Genomic DNA, 18,439 nt, shown 5'->3' with positions numbered 1-18,439 from the left:
ACCGATCGAGCTCCGCTCTCATGTAGGACATCTAATGGCGCTTTTCCATTACCAGTACCAGCTCGACTCGACTCGACTCGCCTCGACTCAGCTCGGCTCGGCTCGCTTTTCGCTCCGTTTTCCATTGCAGATAGTACCTCCACAATAGTACCTGGTCGTCATAGCGACGCCGCAGGAAACTGCCGTGACTTAATCTTTTACGCGAGACGCGCGAGAGAAATCGAGTGTATGCTGTTTTTGGATGTTTTTGTTTTTGTTTTTGCTGTTTTTTATTCAGGATACTGCGTCTGGCGCGTGCAATGATGACGCAGTGAATAGTGACGATTCTCTCTGACCAATCAGCAGTCTGCCATGATTTCACGTCACATTTTAGTATCGCCTCAGCTCGCCTCAGCCCGCTTAGAACCTTGCCGGAGGTGGTACGAAAAAAAGTACCTGGAAGCAGGTACAGGTACAACTTTTACACAGTGGAAAACCAAACAGAGCCGAGTCGAGTCGAGCCGAGCCGAGGCGAGCTGGTACTGTGTAGTGGAAAAGCGCCATAAATTCTTTAATTCCACCGGGAGGAGGGCGAGGAACGAGGAGGCTTCCTGAGGGGTCAAGAGCGAGGATACAAATGTTTCCTATACTAAAATGTTTAATCAACTACTAAACCTTATAAATCCCCCTCCTTTTCACATCGCAGCTTCTTCAAATCATATTTAAGTGTGCAATATGTTAGTATTAATCATTAAACTTGTAAAAGCAGACTTGTTTTAGACAGTGTATTTATCTATTTATTTTGTATATTATTTTATATAATTTTAATGTAGTGAAGCTATGAACTTTAACTTAAGCATGTTTAACTTTATTTTTTTACTTTTTTTGTTTAACATTGAAAAATATTAGTTATATTATTACCAATAATAACTGTTGTTTAATAATAGTTTTTAATGCACTTGTCATTTAATAATAGAAAATGAACTTCATATAGAGTGAGTACATGCCATTTCACTAATGTTAATGTTCCATCCTCGCATCCTAAGGGGATGGAGGTAAGAGGAAAGGAAACAAGGATGCATATATAAGAATTGACAAGCACACAAAGCATTACATAGTTTTTGTTATACACTTAATTTACTCCCTTCAGTTTTCAGAAGTAGCCTACAACACTAAACACTATACTCTTATTTACACAGCACTTGTCTTTTAATGTCTTATTTAGGGATAACCTACATGATTACATACATTACCTGGAAATTATAGATATCAAAGCTCTTCTGTAGAAAACGTCTAATTTTGTATACAAATAAGTAAAGGTCATTATTAAAATGTTTAATATTGAAAAATTAATCAACACAGACAAGAAACAAAAATCACCTCTAAGAATGCCTATATGAAATAAAAAAGTATATTTAATGACTGATTGCAACACATTACCAGTTTTATTGCCGTTTTTGCATTTCATAAACACAGCGTTGCTTTAGTTTTGTCTTCGGTCTGGTTGAAATATTTCCACACGGTTGAGGTCGGGGTTGCCATTATAAGTTAACGTTACTGGATTCAAAAACAGTCATCACTCAACAGTATCACTCAATCAACCACCACTTACCAATTATGGGCATGTCCCACTCTCACCCTGAGGACTGGAACATGATTGGTTCGTAAAACCTACTGCAGTGTTTTGTGCCAATCACAACCAATTGACTGTATTGAACCACATCATGATTGATTGAGCCGCAAAACAGACCCAACAGAAAAAAACTATCTATACATTATTGTTCTTTGTTTTCCTGGCATTACTTATTTTTTCCTCTCATTTCTTTATCTTTTTGTTTTAATTTCCGTATCTTTACATTCATTATAATCTTTTCGTTATAATGAACTGTTGCTGTGTTGAACTTGAAAAAAACACTCGACACTGGGAGTCGATTCCTGACCTGGAGTCGATTCCGACACTAGGGCTAGTGAGAGTCGAGGAATCGACTCTTTTGGAGTCGACTCCCCATCTCTAGCATACAGTCATTCAAAATCAATATTGCCAGTGTGCCGCAGATGTGCTCATGGTGGACAAACAACCAAAACTGCCAATTTCTCGAGTGGCACCTGCTCATACAACAAAGACGGGTAAACGGAAAAAGACAGATGACGATAAACAAGCGAAAAAGAAAGAATTAGACCGAGCCCGAAATAAAACGAGGGTAAACATAGGAGCGGCTTTTCAGAGGTGGAGGGAGCTAATGTTACGTGTCCTGAAAGGATTAAAAACCGATTCAGAGTTAGCCACATTTCTGATTTGTTACATACTGTAACGTTAGTTACCGTTATATTATCTTACTAGCTATTATAACTTATAGAAAGAGTGCAACGTTATAAAGTTACATTACATGTATTGCAAAATACGTAATGATTGGAGGACCAAGTTTGTAGTCAAAGTATGGGCAGGCCATAGTCAATGTAAAGCATATTGTTGATGTTTCGTCCCTACCAGTGAATGTGCAGTAGCTGTTTATCCGCCGTCATCGGTGGCCCTGCTTATAGACATGGCCCTGCTTAGGCTTAAAGGCAGGGTTCAAATTATGATTTCATCTTTGTGGGGGTCTCTTTAAAAAAAGAAAAAAAAAAGTAGCCTATGAGTAGGCACGGTGTAGTTTACTAATGTAAATAAATAAAAATGTTTAATAAAAAAGCGTTGCTAACACAATTCAGTTTAAATAGTAGGCTACACTTGGTTTAAATTGTCGAATTTTCACGTGAATAAATAAATAGATCCGACAATTTTAAGCATGTATTTAAGTGGTCCAGAGGCAGAACTTTTGCCAAGCGTACGTGTCAGAGGTTCTGGGTTCTAATCCGCACTCGTATATATATTTTTTTTCTCATCAAATCCGATTATGTTTATCAGTGGTTGTTTATCAGGCAAGGGACACGTTTGTGTGCTTTTTTTTTTTGTAATTTCACCGGAACGAATAGAGAGTCTCCACAACGGATTGAAGCGTGCGTCCGTGTGAAGACTGTGCGCGAGCCACAAGAGAACACAGTCTCCACGCCACTGATCGCAGCGGCAATGAGCACTTTGATCATTTGATTTAAAAAACAACACATTTCAGCGCTAGATCGCCTCTTATTTAACAAACAAACTAAATTAATGCTCTGCTAGTTAACTGAAGAGGTTTTATTTATTTGTATTGGTATATTAGTGCCACAAAAGTGGTGGGGACAATATATCGACCTTAGCAAAAAGTGGTGGGGACATGTCCCACCCGCAAATTACGCCTATGTTAAAATAACACTCGCCTGATGGGTTATGCTACTGCTAGATCGGACGTTGACGTCACTCACTTCTGTGAGTTGAGAAAAGCCAGTAAAAGTCCTGGCAGAAAGCGAAGCATAAGGATGTAGTGTGATGACAATCCGAGATCCCGCGAGATCCATGTGTTTGGCATCTTTTAAGTCATGCTACAGTAGTCTGAAGGAAAAAGTGCTTTATTTGTAATTTAAAATAATGGTGCTGATGATTTTTAGAGACCCCCACAGGTGTATGATTTTACTGCTTTCATGGGAGCTCATCCTCTCTCTATGGGAGCACAGCTCCCACTGGCTCCCACGTAATTCGAACCATGCTTAAAGGCTAAAGGCTTTACTAGCCTGCGCGTTCACGGCAGGCTCCGTTGTGGAGGAGGAGCTGTGGAGGGAGGGCTGTAGCGCAGCACAGAGCAAGGGGGAGTTACCGGCTGTAAGTTGTGCTTGTTCAAATTTTCAGGCTAAGTCAATGTTTTCTAAAAACTCCTACTGCAGCTTTAATTAATATAATGTGGGCGGACATGCAGTGGTCTAATTTAACTTGTCCTCATTTGCTCAAAACTATTTTAGAGACTTTTTCAACGACATATGAAAGATAAAGACGCAGAATTTGGTTAATTCAGTTCATTTACTATAGAACAAAGCACAAACAGCAAAAACAGTATGCAAACAGGTTTATTAACATTTAAACGAACAAGGTTTTCCCCAGAAGCTTGAACATCAAACTACTCTTCCACGTCTTCATTTTGGTGGCCCTAATAACAAAGCAATAATAATAATAAAAAATAAAAAAAAGAACAGGTGAGTGTTTTCCCATTTAACATTTAAATACACAAAGCAATTTGCACTGAAAGATAGAATCTGTATAAGCAGACAGTTTTGTTTAAAAATCGCTCATATATTTTTATAAACATTGTCACAAAGTTATGTTGTGGCAACGAATACGGGAATGGGTCAATGTGATGTGCATATTTTTGTGTCCAAGTGCATTATTTCCTTTTAAAATAATTTGATAAATTCATGACATGTATCACTATATTCTATAAAACCTTAGTTTGAATTCATTTGTGATTATGATGTCCAATTTTTTTTTTTTTTTTTTTTAAATAGGAAACTAGCAGGCTTATTTATGATAATACCTGCAGCAGCATTAAACCCCCAAAATGTCAGGTGGTGGTGCAACTGTCAGAACAAATGATCAAACTAAGAAAGTCAGACTAAAACACCTTTATTCAGGTGTGCATAATTAATAAGCAGGTTTTCTTTGACAGATAAAATGGGCCAAAAAAAGAGATTTATACTGAAAAGTCATTATTAAATGCCCATGAGAAGGAGGAAATTAGAAAATTAAACTGACTGACCATTGGACAAGAAATTCTGATTGGTTCAACAGGGTCCTTGTTAATTATTAAATATCACTTGATTATACAGTACAAGTCAGAAGTTTAGAAACTTTACTACCGGTATTATTAATGTTTTTGAAAGAAGTCTCTTCTGTTCATCAATGCTGTATTTATTTGATCAAAAATACAGAAAAAAACAGTAATATTGTGAAATATAATTACAATTTAGTAGCTCTTCTAGTAGCAGTGCCAAGATAAATCTGAATCATTCCCTTCCGAAACTTGCAGAGACAGAGTGTGAGTAGGAGGTGTCCATGAGCTTGGAGCAGGAGCAACTTTTGCTAAGTATTCTGATTAATTATTTTGTCATTTTGCCTCCACGTCCCCCCGATTGCCTGCGAGTTTCTCTTCCTGTCCATACGGTAATCTCGCTACTGTGCGACAGAGAGTCGCTTGGTTATGACGCAATCGTTAGCCTATTTTTACAAAAACTGCTTCTACGGGGCCATAACATAAGATACAAGGTAATGGAGCCTTTTATACATTTTCGTGTTTCTTTAGAAATAAATAATGGACAAATGGAGTCTTTAAACGTATCAGATGTAGTCATTCGCTGTCAAAGTGACACCAAAATGAATGGGAGTCAATGGAATGCTAACAGCAGGTGATGGTCTGCTAATCAATGGCGGTCCCCGGGGAAGCTTCAGTTTTTTCTGAAAGATTACCCCTTTGGTTTGAATGCGACTCGAATGTTCACGCGCACGCGCATTAAAACACTTAAAAGTCACGCAGCATTAAAATAAATCTAGAGTTAAAACATATAACAATTTAAAATATCATTAATATTAAATCATGAATTTAAAACTGACTTTGTAGTTCTGTGACCCATTCATGTGCAAAATGCCACCCCTGCACACGTGATAGTGGGACAAAGTGGCACTTAAAGAATTAAGTTCTTTATATATATATATATATATATAATATTTTGTATATATATATATATATATATATATATATATATATATATATATATATATATATATATATATATATACAGTGCAATGCATAAGTTAATACACCCATGCTAAAGTTGACTAAAAAGAGGAATAAAAAATCATATTTTGGAAATTGAACTTAATGCCTTAATTTAAAAAAAATTGGAAAAATCCAACCTTTAAGGACACCAATTTTCTTTGTGAATGAATAATGTATCGTAAATAAATAAATGTTCTTCCTTAAAATACATGGTGCATAAGTTAGTACACCCCTATGTTAAATTCCCATAGAGGCAGGCAGATTTTTATTTTTAAAGGCCAGTTACTTCATGGATCCAGGATACTATGCATCCTGATAAAGTTCCCTTGGCCTTTGGAATTAAAATAGCCCAACATCATCACATAGCATTCACCATACCTAGAGATTGGCATGGTTTTATTTCAGTTAGCATCAGGTTTTAAATTAAGGCATTAAGTTCAATTTCCAAAATATGATTTTTTATTCCTCTTTTTAGTCAACTTTAGCATGGGTGTATTAACTTATGCATTGCACTGTGTATATATATAAAAAGCCACTTTCAGGATATATGTATGTTATATATACAAGTTGTAAATAGAATTTTAAAGCAGTAACATACTTTACGTTCTTATTTGATCACGTTTACTGTCATTTTCTGTATGTCTTGCACATCCACAGATGTACAAAAAACTTAATATCTACATCCAAGAGGGGTAATTCAACGTCCAGATTTTACCGTCATGTATGTCCTGGACTGATGCAATGATCTGCAGGTCTGTGTCTCATGTTTGCTGGGATTGATACAGTAATGAACGTTTTTTTGTTGTTGGTACATTTAAACTTGCAATTAACTTTTTTGACCTACAAATAAAATATTTCATAGAAATGCAGTCTGATAAGATGGTAATGAAATTACGGGTCCGTGACGTTGCAGTGTCGTGGCCGGTAAATCATGAAATTAAGTTATTACGAATAGAGTATCTTGACCGTTGTTGGTTATCTTATAACCTTAGGAGACCGTACTGACGAAGTTGTCAGTTGGTAATTTGATGGTAATGAAATTACAGACATGCGACGTCGAGACTACGTCAGTTGGTAAATCATGAAATTACCAAAAAGTACGAATAAATTACGTAGGCTAACTGTTACGTAGTGTGTTAGCTGGGTTAAGATATCGTCACAGGATCAGTAACATTACCTTCCAAAGTATCCTAATTTAGGAAAGTGTTTTTTATTTTATTTTATTCAACTATGTGAAAGTCTCAGCAGACAGCAGTGCATTCTTTTTTTGGATTCGTTAGCCTACATTTCAGTTAATTATTTGGTAATTCAGTTGCAATTCTGGCGCAGACTTTGCAAACACCGTCAGCAACGCCACAAACATGTAACCGCGTGTTAATTCTAATGCTGTGATTTCTAATGTGTTTTATTAGAACACTTATAAACAGGTGGTATAAGTTATAACCTGTTTATATGTATAACACTATAATTATGTCTTAGTTTGTAATTTGTCATCAAGTCACAGCCAATAATATCTTCAACAGCACCTGTGTAGCACTTCATCTGTAATAACATGAGATTTTGGCCAAATGACAAAAAGAAAAAAAAAAAAAACTGCCCGCATATAGGCTAAACTTTATAACATGTAGCTTACGTTGATGAAAACGTAATGCATGTAATTCATTCATTAGGTTATTTGCTGTTTTGTAACTTGAAACTTGAAACTGTGCTGCAGTTTTTTTTTTTTTTTTTTTTTATAATTTAACATGCAGTCTTATAAAAGCTACTGTCATAATTGAACAAAAGACCTAATCCTGGTTTAGTCTTGCCTGTAAAAAACACCCACAAACACCCACCCAGTCTAATCGATAAATCCACGAAACACCTTTCTATAATGGAATCTGTTTCAGAGGATTGCTAAATGAAAAGCAGTCATCCTGCACCTGACAGTCATGGTGTTTTTTTTTTTTTTTTTTTTTGCGATAGGAGTGAATGGGATGTCTTGCACATGTGGTGCGCGATTAATTTTTTATTTATTTTTTGGCATTATTGATAGATAATTGCCATAGACCTTGTGTTAGTCACGCACTTGACGTCTTCCTACGATATAATCCGATCAAACCAGAATGACTCTAGCTGTCACCAGCTGTCATGTGGAAACCGGGAAGGCCCCTCCTTTCGGTAACACGTCCTCTCCGCTCGGTCCGAACTCACACGGAGCATGGCTTGAAGAGGTATAGTCCAGTCATACAGAGAGAAAACGAAAGCGGTGAGACCCACCAGTGACGGAAGTTTAATTCCCCTGGACTATGAGCGTTTTAATGACTGAGAGAAGAGGAAAGCATTCGATTCATTTAAACAACTGACCATCAAACAACTTGATTCACGTGGAAAATCAATAGGAAATGGGAAAACATGGATTTCCACCTGTACATTTCGAAACGAGTTTGCAGTGACGGCTTCGGTCTGAATGTGAATATGGCTCAAAAATGACCAATGGTAAGTTCGCGCAAAGCAAAAGTTGACCAAAGTGTCCCAGTCCTGCCTCAGTGGAGCATGAGGAAACGAGCAGAATATTAATGCATAACTCTTACCTTCATGCGCACCGAGTGTCTGCGGCTGGCGTTTGAGCCGGACTACAGGAAAACCTTGTATTTATAGCTATCGTTACTTGGGGATTCCCGGTGATTATAGCCAACAATCAAAACGAAACTCGCAAGTGATTTACAAGAAAGCATGTTTATTACGAAAGTGAATGTTCACTGAGGGCGTATTAATGTGGAAATCCCGAAATTAAGTCAAAATGATGCTTCAGAAGTAATGACTGATTCGAGTGGTGCATAAGGTACGCGTTATGTGGGCTTTAGAAGTGTTGTGTGAATCCTATACGACTTGTAGGCCTACGGTTGAATGAAACTGTCTAACACGGTTCCATATTTTGTAGGGTTACCCATGTGCATTTTTGTATCCGCAGCATCGTCTTGGTACTTCTGTTTTGATGCTTATTATTCTACCTCTTGCGATTTCCTGCGAAAGTGGCCGCAATAAAAATCAAATCACCGAGGATTACCGCAATATCATTGAAACACAGTTGAAGCACGTTGTAAGTATGACCTACTATCAGATGTATGACCTACCACCATGTGAATAGATTAAAACAGGTCATGTTATAGGCCTATTTCCACTTGTGTGCATATACATACTGTAAAAAAAACAAAACAAAAAAAAACATTTTATTACATTTACAGTGAAAAACTGGCTGCTGTGGTTGATGTAAATTAACTGTTAAAAAGGTGGTTTCAGGCATATATACTTTATATTTTACAGTTCATAATCATATTAACGGGGATCAGTTGATACATTGAACTTCAACTACAACTACTATCTGTTTTGTAATAATAATATGGGTGATAAAATAGGCCACATGATAAATTAAAGTTAAAAATTGGCTTTTCCAGAACCATAAACAAACCCACAAAACATCATCATGGTAAATATAATGCTTTAAACATTAACTAAAAATGTAACAAAACAAAATGAACATAACTGACACAATGTAACTGACTACATATTTACATAATCATTTTAACAATATCCTGTGAAAATTCTTGTTGTGTTTTTACTATTAGTTATTTATTTATTTATTTGTTGATTTTTCAGAAGGCCAGTATTGAACAACTATATTCAAACTGCACAATAAGAAATGTCTGGAAGTCGAAGGAGCCAAAAAATGTGAGTCTATTCTGTTTCCTCGTGTGTAAGTCTGGTTTCTCTCTCAAACTGACACACGTGACAGCGTCTTCTACGTGGCAGTAAAGTTACTTTCACTAAAATGTGACAGTGATGTGTTTCTATCACTTTAGTATTCTATTCAGATGTGGTTTGTAAATGTTACGACCTGGCTTTCCCACTCATTCCCGAAAGTTCTCAATGTAAAGTTCAGGCATGTGGGTTCTCATTAGACACAGATGGAACTTGTTAGTTAAACAGCCATATTTAAAGTAGTTTCTCCTCCGTACTGCATGTATGATCAATCATCTCTTGTCATTATTCTGAGTTCACTCATCTGCTGTTTTTCCTTAATTGGTCACAGGCACATAACATCCACAGAAGAATCTGCAGGGTTAACGGAAAACTGAGGAGATTTGGGAGCGAATCAGATAATATAAATGGACAGCTGAAAGATGATTTATCTCATCTTGTGAATAACATAAATTGGTCCTTGAGATGTTGGTCCCATCGAAAGGTAGCTGAAACAACCTATTTCCTACATTCAGTTTTCTTATGTATCATTTAAATTATTGAAACCTCCCTTTTGTCTCATTTGTGGATAAACAGAGAGAGGCGCCGACACAACAAATACGAAAGTGGAAGCCTTGCAAAGTGAAAGACATTCTTGCCAATCTACAGAGACACTTTGAACAATACAATGCTTACCACTCACTCAGCAATGACTCTTCAGAGCGTGGGAAGACTTCAGAGTAAACCGGTATATAATACTTGGCCTCCATTCATCTCATAGCTCTATTGCAACAATTGAATATACACAATATGAAGAACTGGATGCACCATGTGCCTTTCACACTATTCAGTATTTGACTGAAGAAAAAAAAAAAGCCCTCCAATGCCATTTTTTTATGGGGAAAAAAATATGCTAAGCATAAACATGAACATACTACTTTGCGTGAAAATGTTTTAAAACTTGGACATTGCTTTTTTTATGACCAGGACTGTTATATTTGCCACAGATTGCTGAGTTTAATTGCACTTGCAGAGTTTAATTGCACATTTCTGTAACTAAGCAAAAATGTATTCTCTAGGCCTCAATTTACAGACTTTATGGTCTTCTTGGGGAAGTGACCCTATTCAGCCCACCCAACTCCAAATCTTTTATGCTTTCTCACAGCTTTGCAAAAAAGGCAAATATTAATTTCTCATAGAAACACTTGTTTTCTCATCAACTGACCAAATTTAATTGCAAACAAAGAAATGTCTGGAATGGGCTTATAAGGTACATGTATATATAAGCCCAACAGTATATTCCAAAAACACCCACTATGGTTTTTGATGTAAACTCATTGCACTTTATTAAACAGTTTAGCTATTAAAAAAACTAGTTTTGTCATGAAACTCTAGAGGGTGCAGGCTAACAGGTCCTTTACATGCGATCTGCAAGCAATCACATTACCCTCTGCTGGCCTCTGATTGGCCTCTGCTGATCCTGCAGCCAATGAGATTACTTGCTCAACATTTAAATAGTCTGGTTCAGTGTTTGCTGTAGGGAATACCTGAAGTGCATTACTCAGAGAATACCTCATATTCAGAATATATTCATATTCAGAAAATACGTGTAGGGAAGTTACTCTGAAACCCTACATCTTCCCCAGCTCCACCTGCCTAGATCTGCAACAGCAGCTGCAGCGTCCGCCAATACCAAATACATTAGCTTTGCCATATTCAATAACATGCTAAAACTATTCAGAGAATTGTCGTGATTGAAATATGCTTTTGTATGGATTGTTTTTTTCAGTACTTATTTAACAATCACCAAACACAAATAGTTTCAATTTCAACATGACTCTCTTCCTTATTCTTAATAAAGTCATCAAATGTCTCTTTTCTTTGGTTGATCATCTTTCATATCTTTCAGGCTCTTTCTATCAACTCCATATATAACTCTTTGCCAAAGAAGCACGTGAGCCTTCCCCTATTTTTAGTAAGTACATTTTATTTATATAGCACATTTTAATAAAGTGCTGAACAGAGTAAAGAAAATTAAATTGAAAACATAAAACAAAATACAAGACAGGCGATAAAACAATACTAAAATTACAATACAATGCCTGGGAGAAGAGATACGTTTTCAGCCTCTTTTTAAAAATGATAATAGAAGGTGCGAGGCGGATGTCTATTGGCAGTTGATTCCATAAACGAGGGGGCAGCAACTGAAAAAGCTCTATCACCCTATCTACAGTGATAGATACAATCAATCTACACCCTACCATACAATAGAAACCTATCTGAAGATCTTAAAAATCTCCAATATGAATGTGGAGGAAGAAGATCTTTGAGATAAGAAGGAGCTTGATCGTTAAGAGCTTTAAAAACAATCAACATGTATTTAAACTGGATCCTAAAATGGACCAGGAGCCAATGGAGCGATGCTAAAATTGGGGTGACGTTCATATTTCTTTGCCCTAATAAGACCAGGCAGATAGAGGACTAGAATAACTATATGAATAAATAATATATACAACTATTAATAATAGTAATGTTAAAGGTACAATATGCAAGAATTTTTTGCCGCTAGAGGGCGCTACATTCCAAACAACAACAACGGCGTAGCTTGATGACGATGTGAAGGAGCGTGGAATGATGGGAACTGTCGTTTTAAACTCCACCGTGGATGTAAATCAGTCAGACGGGAATCGAAAAATCATGTTCATGGATGAGGCTAAGTTCTATTTTTATAATGACATGCTTTTTGTGGCGAGGAGGGCGTGGTTCAGCGAGGTCTGTAATGGGAGAGAGATTTACTTCCCGATAACGTACGTACTTCCCGACGCAAGTAGGTAAAGTGCAAATGACGAACACCTGTGTCTTATTGCAGTGATCGGCGTGGAGAGACCGCTTATAAGCTGCGCGCTGGAACGAGAGAGAGAGACTGAAGAGAAAATTGGACGCAGAGAAAGAAAACCGGTGGATCCGAGCTCTCATTTTTGAACTTTTTTGAGCCGTCGCGGTTACCACGGTGAATGCGCGTTGTGCGCGACTTTTGTTTGTTTTGCTTTATTTTAGTATGAGTCCCAGTCACACCGACCCCTGTCTTCTTCCTTCCTGACTCTTGAACCTCATCACACTTTTATTTCATTAAAATGAATTAACCGCAAGAAAAGTAAGGTTTAATACTGCATTGGTTATCATAGATGTTACTGTATGTCGAATTCATTGTTGTGATAACGCGGCGCAGTTTTACGTGTTCTAAACAATTGTTGTAAAAGTACATTCGAACATACCCACATCATTTGCCAAAATACTGATTAATCTTTATGTATAACACATGCTATGTTTATTTACATGGCCATACACACAGACGTGATAAACAATGTCAATAAACTAAACACATCTAAAGCAATATATACTTCCCTTACATAAACATTACTATTACCGAATGCTACATTTGAATATAAAATTAAGCATTCTTTGTCGACAGAACCAGCTGCAATCGGTAAAGAATAATTGTGTTCCATAACGACTGCACGAAACAAGCTAACGTTTGCTGCTTGATAGACGCTACAACAACTTCCGCATTTGTCCAGGACTCCACACAGTACGAGCGGAAACCGAGGGTAACGCGGATATGACACAATTGACTGGCGACTCCCAGCTCCCCCCTGCTCTAACGCCTCCTTTCCTTGGTTAAAATCGCAATTTTCTCACGATTTAAAAATAGTTGGAAAAATTTGGGATATTGTAAGTAATCAACTTAACAAAATATATAACACTGGCCTTGAGATTATGGGATATTTTAATGCAAAATTCTTACATATTGTACCTTTAATAAAATGAAGATACTAATATAAATGAAAATAAATATTGTTGAAAAGTCCTAAATAGCACTTTCAAAGCATGGCTCTTTATGGAACCTTATAAAAAGGGTTCTATTTACCACCAAAAAGGGGTTCTGCTTGTTACGCTTTTCCACTGCATGGTACGGCTCGGTACGGTTCGACTCGGCGCGGAACGGTTCGGCTCGCTTCGCTTTTCCACTGCGTGGTACGACTCGACTCAGTACGGCACGGTTCGGCTCGCTTTAGCTCGGTTGCTTTTCCACTGCAGTTAGTACCGCTTCAAAGTGGGTGGGACTGATCGTTATAGTTGCCGTCTCTACCATGACATCATCATATTAAATGCGAATTTTTCATTCCGTGTTTCCCCATCCACTCCTCGGCAACCAACGTCGAACGTCTGCACCTCGTCCACTGCCCACGATTCAGCCATTTCTTTAAAAAAAAAAGAAAAGTTTATACTCTTTTTTTGAAGCAAATACTTTTAAAACAGGTGCTACAGCATTGGCTGTTGTCTACTGGCTATTTAAATCTAGTGGGTTTAAGTATCTCGTGTCGTAAATACAATGACGCTGGTAGAGATGATTCTGTCTGACCAATCAGTGATCTGCAGTGTTTTCACGTCACATTTTAGTATCGGTACGGTACACTTGGAACCTCAACAGAGGTGGTACCATTTAAAGCGAGCCGTACCGTACCGTACCATGCAGTGGAAATGCGCCATAAGTGAGCCGTACCGAACCGAGCCGTACCATACCATGCAGTGGAAAAGCGCCAAAGCGTGCCGTACCGAACCGAGCCGTAATTAGAACCCTAATTTGGTACTGTTTAGAACCATTTTTCTTAAGAGTGATAGTCAACAGCCTTGCAGCTGCACTTTAAACCATGCACTTAAATCTGGAGGCGAGCAAGAGATGAATGAGGAGGACCTAAATACAGTGAATTACAGTAATTTAAACGCAATGTGACGCCTCCCAAGTCCCAAGAGGCTCGCCAACTGTACGCACAGGGCCTTTCAGCAATTGTTGGGCCAAAAAATCTCAGGCATGAGCAGTTGCGATCGCGTTCCAGGTCCTCCTCTGTGGTCGCTAACTCTGCCTTTGTTTTTTACTCAGCATGCACAATTACACATAATTAAAGTTTTTTGAAGTGGGTAAAGTGCACGAACTGCATGTGTTCTAAACCGTAAATGCAGTTAATTGTTTTTTTTGGATGAGGTTCCTTGTTTCGTGGGTTATTAATAGAGCAGGTCCTTGTAAACCCTCGATTTTAAAAGCTAATTTAAATTAGCTTTTAAATACCAAGCAAATCTTTTCAGGTTGCCTTTTATTTACCAATGTCTTTAAAAGTTATTTATATTTAAAAAAAAAAAAAAAAAAAACAGTAGGTGGGCTTATATGGTAGGCGTCGATTTCGGGGGGGACGGGGGGGACGCGTACCCCCCAGATTTCGTCATGAGTCATTTTGTACCCACCACTTTTAACTTCCGTCCATATTAATTTGACTTTTTTGGTTCGATTTTTTTGAGCGTTTTCAGTGGTTGTGAGGAGCAATATGAGAGAGAAATTTGGTAATCATTGTCTGACCCAACAAAAAAACATTATAATATTCATTTTATTTTATTTTCCGTGTTCGCATTTATGAGGGAAAAAACAACGTGTCAGTTCTCGGTTACGGACGTGAATCATACGGTGACGCATTGCTGCCACATACATATTATTTTTTCACCTCAATTATGTCTACTAACGAGATCTTATGTCGTTTTAAAATAACGATGCATTTTAATTGTTTATTAATGATCTAGTCTTTTCTAAATCAGTGTAGGCTGCCTGCATACATATCTCCACATCTCCGCTGTAATGTAGTCTAGATGCGCCTTTCATACGGACAGGATTACATTATCAGATGGTAGCTACCGTATTTGCTTTCGATTGGATTTTTTTTCGTTGGTGGACATTTTTTTTTGTAACTTTATAGTTATATTTCTCATGTCTGTGAGGCTTGTCTACTGTTTGTCAGTTCATTTTTGAGGCGCGCTCCAATTCACAGAGATAATGAAAGCGTTCCCTGTTCGTTTTATTTTATTTTACAAAGGCACACCGTTTTCTTGTTGTTGTGAGTTTACACAAATAAAAGTAGTTGCGACTGATGTATTATTATATTCTGTATAACCAGAAATGGAGTATTTTAAGTTGTTTCCACTATAGGAAAATGCGAGTGATGGCACCGGCGCCTCCATCCATGTCATAGTGCGCGCTCCACACTCCGCACAAACACTTGGATATGCGCTTCATAATAGCAAACATTTATCTAGGTTAACGTTAGAGCGAGCGGCCATGCCAGACTGATAATCCTCTTCATGTTTAACTAATCAAATTCTGTTGCATTTTATTGCGGCAGTTTGAAAAGGGCGGCTGAAACACTTAGCCTATTCAGATAAACGCCCAACGCTGGTGTTTTTCTTTAAACAAATTCGTTTAGGCTTTAAAATAAATATTGTTTATGGGCTAATTAATGCCACAATAATTTATTTATTTTATTTGTTTTGCATTGAATACCATTGAATATTTTCATTGAATGCATTGAATATTTGCTATGCACCGCTATGCCATCCTCCCATAGAAAGACACGTTAAGAGCCACCTATTTTCCTTATAATAAAGGGTTTCTATGAAAGGAAAACGCTTAATGTATAATTAAATGCATTGCGTTCATATTCTTGATCACTGAATCTTTTTCTTTATTATAAGGGTGTATTATTCCATTAAAAGGGACTGTTTATAAGGTGACAATCCGTTATACATCTTGAAGATTTTTGTATTGTATTGTATCTTCTGTTATAAACACGAAGATTGACATTTCGTTAATAAAACAAAATAAAAACACAAGGTGTAAAAAATAAACAACTTAGGCTATGTTCTGTTAGATGTGTTTTGACTACTTTTTGTTTAATTATATCTCTAGTTAATGAAGATATAGCCTATTAACAATCATTCATAATCATTACTTTTAAGAAGTGGACGAGCGGAGCGGAAAATTCAGAAATGCGCTCTCCACTCACGAGCTCTGATCGGAACAAACCCGAACCTCACTGTCTGCTGAACTTGCGCAGAAACATCAAAATATAACCAGCTTTTTAAAATGGTTTTTAAAACTAAACACTATTTTAGCACAAATTATGAGCTTATTGGCGATTTTTTTATAATTATTGACAAAATTAGAATATAGTAAAAGTTTTTTTTTTTTACTTTTGGGTGGGCCTGTTGAAAAGTGGGGCCGTGCCTGAGCTACAGGACACCGTCTTCCAAAACATAACCTGCGCGAAAGAGAGAAAAAAATGAATGCGTCATTGTACCCAGCACTTCTGAAAATGCACTTATGAATGCGTCTCTGTCCCCAGCACATTTCAAACCAAACTGACGCCCATAATCTATTTAGGGTCATTCCCCTATACAGGGCCGTCACTAGTGGGGTGGAAGGTGGTGACAACCCCGCTGCCCAGGGGGCCCCACAAAATCCAGCAGTTATACTAAATAGGCCCCTGTTGTATGAATAATTCTAATATTTATATTAGTTGTATGCCCGAGATTTAAATGAAAAACATGCAATTTGGTTAAATATTTTTTCCAAATATCTGCTTCTCTTACCTCCCTAAAAAACGGTTTAGTCCGATCCGATCTAAAGTATTTATGAATTATGCAGTTAGTGACAAACATCAGATGGACCCTATAAAATTGTAAGTCCCACCCCAGCTCGTGAACAGAACCAATCAGAGTTGAGTCGGCAGCTGCCCGAAGTTAACGATGAACTTGGTGGAAGAGCAGGAGAATGACTGACTGAAAAACGTCGGGAAAAAGAAAACATAAATCAGGGTACCAGAAACGCCATGAAAAGGAGATGCATCCCAGAAAATTTTGTGAATGATTTACTGTCCTGTGTAATGTCTTTTAATACTATTATTTTGTTGATGCTGTGTATTTTACAATAGAATCAATGGTCACCTATACCATGTTTGGTCTCTATACATTTTTCCTATGTATGCATGTGTGTTTAGATTAGCTATGTTTGTAGAAACTTGTGCACAATACGTATTTGGTTCTGATTCTCTGCTTGCAACAAAGTTTATTTTACGATCTTGATTTTGTTACATGCTCTAAGCGCTGTACATGCTAAGAAATAATAAAAGATACGCTTTTCTTAGAATAAATGAATAATCAAAAGAGTTCGTTGGACGAACTTATTAATTGATTGTAATATTAATTTAGCTACATCAAGTTAATCCAATTAACTGACCCAAATATTCATAATTAATCAAGTTATGAGTTACTATTAATATTTCCCCTTTGAGCTAACTCCTTGCAGTTATTTCACTGGGAATAAGAAAACACGAATACAACACACTGCACTTGGATGAATACATTTATTAGCTTTATTTAATAATATATTACCAGTTCCATATTATTTGTATTAAAAAAATAAATGTTTTTTTTATTTTTATATTTGACTGCATTCTTGTCGATTTCTAAATGTTGACTTTTTGACTTATGAATTATAACAAACTGATAAAAAAACAAAAACACATTTTGCAGTTACTTGTAACGACAATGACTACGACATCCGGTCACATGCTGTTCAAATTAGTGGATCCCGATCTCGCAAACACATCCTTCATTGTCTGAGCAGACAAGAGATCTATACGCTGATTTCACGCAGCTGTTATTTTGAAATCGAAAGCGAGGCTCCGGTGGGAAGAAAACCGGAAGTGTCGCCTTTAATCATAGGAGAGTCGTGAATGCGATGGCGTATTGTTGTGTTTAATGATGTTGTGTCAATTCTAAAACTGTACATACATTTCTTTCATAACATATGTTTCTCCCAATTTAGGGTCTCAAATAGAATCATGGTTTTGTAACCCTACCCCAGACCATAAAACTTTACGACCCAGGAAAAGGCAAACATTCCAAGCGAGTCACATCCCAAACGCACCACACACACACAGATTTTTCATTGACTTTCCCACATAAGACATTACCAAAATGTTGATATATTTCTGAGGTGCCTTTTGTTATGACCATGTCATATTGGGGTGTCTATGATTTTGTCATGTGGTAATCACAACTTTAAATGTGTGTAATTCTTCATATCTCCTGTAACGTTGCATTTCTACAACCTTCATGCGATGCGTTTGATATCTCTGAAATTCTCTCAATCTAACGGAGTTGAATTCCGATAG

The 18,439-nt window shown here is 37.1% G+C and overlaps 2 long non-coding RNA genes across 3 annotated transcripts in view; one reads left to right on the top strand and one right to left on the bottom strand.

The window, feature by feature from the left end:
- Positions 1-8,563, bottom strand: part of LOC311283836 — a 30,988-nt gene extending 22,425 nt beyond the window's left edge. For both annotated transcript variants that reach the window (XR_014626113.1, XR_014626114.1), the window contains exon 1: positions 8,234-8,563. This is a non-coding gene — a long non-coding RNA (uncharacterized lncRNA). The remainder of the gene's footprint in view (positions 1-8,233) is intronic.
- Positions 6,366-11,253, top strand: LOC311283835. The gene is made up of 5 exons (XR_014626112.1): positions 6,366-8,138; positions 8,614-8,742; positions 9,300-9,371; positions 9,733-9,885; positions 9,978-11,253. It is a non-coding gene; the product is annotated as an uncharacterized lncRNA (long non-coding RNA).
- The last annotated feature ends 7,186 nt before the right edge of the window (positions 11,254-18,439 follow it).

Source organism: Rutilus rutilus (genome assembly GCF_951802725.1).
Source record: "Rutilus rutilus genome assembly, chromosome: 24".
NCBI classification, from domain to species: domain Eukaryota; kingdom Metazoa; phylum Chordata; class Actinopteri; order Cypriniformes; family Leuciscidae; genus Rutilus; species Rutilus rutilus.
The sequence above is the reverse complement of the archived record's forward strand: the minus strand, read 5'-3'. Positions and strand labels throughout refer to the sequence as shown.